Here is a 5452-nt window from a genome sequence, read left to right as displayed (position 1 = left end):
GATTAGTGTTTGTGTCTGTGTCTATATGTGTTGTATTTGAATTTTCACATGAAGATAAATTGTGAAGTTTTCCTCTTCCCTCTCAGGATGGCTCTGTTACTTGGTATAGAAATGTTTGAATTTCTTATGTGATTTCAAATTGTTGAATTCAGATCTTAAATAATATTTGAGTTTTTGTTTAAGATGTAGTAGAATTACTAATAACGTGCATGTGTGTCTGAAGATTTGAATCAAACCATAATGGAAAATATATAGTAGTGGCACTGTTGCATTTTAACTGCCAAAAAGAATGAAAGAAACCCTTCTATGATGTTGGGAATTTAAGTCTTACTTGAATCATAAGCTTTATTTTATATTAAGATGGATAACAACAGATATGCATGGACTCTTGGTTTTAAATATTTACATTCACTTTGATGGATTTAACTTTTTTGGCCTTGATCTTCCTTTGATGAAAGAGCCACTTTTTCAAACAATGTTCAGCTATTTTTTAGTATAATTCTGTAAGGACATGTTTTTTTCATTGACAACACAAATGTTAAGACAGTACATGAAACAGATGTATCTTGTTCTCTATTTTAAGATTCTGTTAAATATTTTATTATTTAAATAGCAGAAATTTCATTTAAATAGCTAGCACTTTGCAAAAAGTTCAAATTATTTTTTTTTAAAAAATACAAGATAAGTAAGCTTCCAAGCTTTGAGCTTGAAAAAAAACAGATTTACTTATGTTTTTTTTCCAAGAGTTTGTAGTGATTTATATGGCCCTCTCCTTTTTTCTGTGTAGCAACAATTTGTTACAAGAGGAAACGGTTGGCTGGATTCCAGTATTCTGCTAAGCCATAACAGTTTTGCTTGGTTTTGACTTCTGTGCTCTATAAATTGTGGTTTATTGCTAAAGTGTGTGAACCTAGTTGTGCATTGATCAGTGAACCATGGTTTAGAAAGTGTAATGTGTCCAACATGTGAACCATTGAGTGATGGACTATTGGTTTAAGGACAAACAGTGGCTGAATTGCATTTTGAACATTTTGCCCAGACTTGAGGTTGATTCCTTCAAATGTATTGGATTTCAATTTCTCCAATTTTCAAGCTGTTTCAGAATTAGGTTAATTTAAATCCCTCACATCCCAAGAGAATCAACTAGGGAAGGCTGCTGTAGCCATGCCTATATTCCATAAGTTGAATCAAGAGTTTTTACTGTTTGAGCTAAAGGTATTGTTTCTTCATATTTTACTTGCAATTTTAAAAGATATGCAGATATTTTAAATCACTTGTATAATTTAAAACTGTGCTATAAGATAGACTTTAAATGTAGGCTAAAGCTTGTAACCAAATAAATGCATTCTAGGAAGAAATTAACAATGGTCTTTTCCAGAGTCTGTCTTTGCAATTTTCAAAAAGCTTTTAGTACAATTATTATCTACTAAATAGCTGCTTTATTTTTTTAAAAAAAATGTATTTTTCTAAGTAACCAACTTTTCTATTTAGTTGGTTTCTTTCACGGTTTCCTCTTCCAGTTTATACCGTAATAGAAATTTGTATATTTTACTAATTAGTTTTTGTTCATTCTTTAACAGAATTTTATCAAAGTCAGTTAGTTCTAATTTGATCCATTTTCCTCTCCTCAATATATTTTGACCTTATTTGTAGGTATGACCACCATTGTATTTCCCTACCTAAGTCCTGTTCCAATTCGTGTTTTGCTTTTAGAGTTCCCCCTTCATTAACAATATTCCTATATCTAATAATTTTGGACCAGTCTACTAAATTTGGGTGTGTTAATATTTCTTTTGGGGAGATCCAGGACGGTACTCCTATATAGTGATGTTTCTTAATTTTGTTCCAAATTGTTAAGAGTGAGTTCCTAATTACATGTCTTTTGAAGTATCCATGAGTGCTCTGTTCCCCCCCCCCCCATAGAAATGTGTGCCACCCTACATGAAGATCATATCCCTCTAATATTAAGAGTCTTTTATTTTCTAATTCTATCCACTCCTTTATCCAGACTAAGCCAGCTGCTTGGTAATAGGTCTCCCAGTCCGGGAAGGCTATTCCTCCTCTGTCTCTTGTGTCTTGTAATACTTGTAATCTGATTCTGGCTTTCTTCCCTTGCCAAATAAATTTTGTAGTCATTCTGTTTAATAAATCAATCTATTTAGTTCGTAGAAGGATATTTCTCCTTGTGATAAACCTGTCACAATTCTATAGACAACAATATAAATGAGAACATTAATTATACTAATTTAACATGTTTTGCATTAACAATATCATAGATAGTTGCAAGGTGGTATTTGGTAGAAACTAAAAAATTTTTTTCCTCCTTTTTACAAAAGTGGCAAGAAGGTGTTTAGTGCACTTTCATGCATGTATAGTTAATTCTTCCAATACTGAAACAGGCCACAAGATGTCCCCATAGGAAAAACAATGCCCTGCAGAGTATTTTTGCCTCTTATAAGTTTGTAGGCAAATGAATCAAAAAGATGCATGCAAATAAATCTTTTTTAGATACTTTAAAAGTGTGTTTCTTATAGTAACAATGATTGCATTCAATTAATATTCCATATTTCATTTTACTCACTAATGGTCCTTTCCTTCTTTCTTTCAACTTAGGACACCTTTTTTCACTTATTGGCATGTACTCAGAATACACTGAGATAATAAATCAAGAGCAGTCAGTTATTAGATTTTTCAATTTACTACCTTAAAGAGGGATTAAAATAATTTTCTAAGGCCTACTGCTAAATTTTTCCCTTTTTCCCTAGCCAATTCTCAATGCAGGAATGGATGACTTGAAGTAAAGGAAACAGTGAAGGCGAGATAAAGAATAGGGTTGTTTTCCCCGTTTCTCATCTCTTTCCTATTCGTTGCATTTATTCCGTTAGCTTCCTTTTCCCAAAACTGTTCTTCTTCAAGTATGTTATAATTTATATCATCTCAAGCGAGCTTCCAGCCTGCTTTATACTTCTTCTTAATTGAAAAGTCTGATTAAAGATATACAGAAAGAAGTTAATTCATGTAAACTTTTTCTGCAAATGTTCGCTGCATTTTTGTTGCAATTTAGTGCTGACTCACATTTTTGCAACCCAGATATGATTGTCCTATTTCTTTGATTTCAAAAGGTTGATTCCAAAATCGATAAAATATAAATATATGAGTGCTAATATGGGCCAGTAATGATTTATAGATTTAGGCCAAGGAAGCCTAAATCTATACATATAAGGAAAAAAACTAAGTACCTTGTGCACCTTAATTGTAAAGTCTCTATTAGTTCACATTAAGGATTCCTATTCTTTTAGATCATGTAGCAAGATGATTCAGTTGTGGGTAAACTGTTGAGATTTTTTTAAAAATGCATCTTTTTCTGGACCTGAGCATTAGCTCTGATCCCAGACAAGTATATGAAGTTAAGGATAAATGTATTTAAATTTCTTTAACTTTATTTTCCAAATGTTCTTTGGAATCTGTTCAGAAGTCTATTTTCTTTCTCCATAAAGTATATGCAGTAATATAACTACAAACGCTGTAAAGTTTCCAAACAACCATTAAGTACACATCATTATTTTTTTAAAAAATATTCAAAATCTTGTTTAATCTGTTTTATAAAAAGTAAATCCTTGAAGGATGTATTTAAAACCATCTTAGAAAAATAGGATTTTTTAATATAATAACTGATAATATTACTGGAGCATTATCAGATATATGTGTGCATTCAATTAAAGATTAAAATACTAAAAAAAAAATCCACCTAGGCAGAACTCTGATTTGGAGCCGAGAAAAAAATTTCTTCGTGGTGAAGGATTTAAAAGTCTCATATTTCACTAAACATTTAACATGTAAGTTTATATGTGATTTCCACGTAAGGAAATTCATTCAATTGGAAAATATTTTGCTATAACACAGGATCATCACTTGGTTAAAATATTCAAGTAAATGAAGAGAAACATTTAAAATACCTGTGTTGAAACTTCTAGATGTTCCTTTAGCAACAGTAATTCAAACATAAGTATGGTTATTAGAACATTCAATAATCAATAGTAAAAAGATGCCCTTAGGCCCTTTATTGTTTTACTATAAATTTTAAGACTTGTTAATCAAAATGACTATATCCCTGGCAGAGTTCAATTTTTAACTAATATATAGGTGATGAGTTCAGCTGCTAGCCAAAATTGTTTTTCCTGTGCAGAAGCATATGAATGTCTTCTTAAAAATAAAAAATCCAAGATTTTCATGTTTTAATTTGCCCAGTAGTATCTTTAAAATAAAACTTGGGGGGGGGGGGGAATCAACAATCTATAATAGTCTTTTTAAAAACTAAATAAACAGAACAAACAAACAAACAGAAAACTCCTCCTCCTAGAACCTCTGAATGAAATACACTGAAAATAGAACTGAAGAAGCTTCTTGAATGAGAAGAGAAACATTTTCAAAAAACAACAAGAAAGTCCAATTGCCTTTTGGAAAACGCATCTTTAGGACAATTCCAAAATATTTGCACCAGATTAGAAGAAACTATCTTCGATTAGCTTCCAGTCCCAATAAAGTGTTAAGATTTTATCATTGGCACAGCTGATGGCTAAGACTTCAAAGAACTATTTTTAAAAACTGGCACCTCTTTCACACTGGTTCCTTTAAAGTGAGGCATACTACATGATACCACAATGGACTTTAAGGCCAGAATATGATTCCAATGCACAGTTTAGGCTTCGTGTTGCCCGTCATGAACTATATAGTATCCCTCATGCACACATTGATTTTCAACTCAGCTTAATCAGATCAGTTTATCTGATTTGAACATATGCTTTCTTTATTTGGAAGTAGTTTTTTTTTTTCTGGAGGTGTGCTAAAACCAGGACCTGAGTTAGTATTTCCAAACATATTGTGACTTCCTAAAGACGTGACTGCCTTCTGTACTATTGCAGATTGTGGCGTTCTAGTCGGCTGCTAGATTAAAGAGTTAACAAAAGCTATAACTTCTTTCTGCAAGCCATTTTGTCAGCATATTAATTGTATCCAGGCTTTCTAAATACTTTCAGAGTGCAATAGCTCTTGTAAGTCAGTTGGCAAATATATCAAGGGTCTCAAAATTGTATCTCAAAAAAATGTATCAAATTAGCTAAGAACTATAACCAGATCTTTCCAAAAGAAAGCAGATGAAAAAAGGCATGGGAACATTGAGGAAAGCCCAGGGAAGCAGTTCAACATATTCTGCAATCAGATTTTTAAAATCTACTTTTAATCCTACAGGAAGTATGCTGATTGTAGCTATAAGCAACCTTTTAAACCCGTTTGTTGGCCCTTTATCCAGGGGAACTTGACTACTAATGTCAAATGCATGTGGAATCTGATTAGCTGAGTTGTCTTTATGAAATCTATTTGTTCGAGGTAACTTTGTACATTTATGGGATCAAGGGACTGGATGTGCATCCATCCATTGCTTTCCATCTATGGG

This window comes from Pituophis catenifer, unplaced genomic scaffold, assembly GCF_029215685.1.
Source record: "Pituophis catenifer annectens isolate HBS135680 unplaced genomic scaffold, rPitCat1.0.hap2 SCAF_3, whole genome shotgun sequence".
NCBI classification, from domain to species: Eukaryota; Metazoa; Chordata; class Lepidosauria; order Squamata; family Colubridae; genus Pituophis; species Pituophis catenifer.
The sequence above is the reverse complement of the archived record's forward strand: the minus strand, read 5'-3'. Positions refer to the sequence as shown.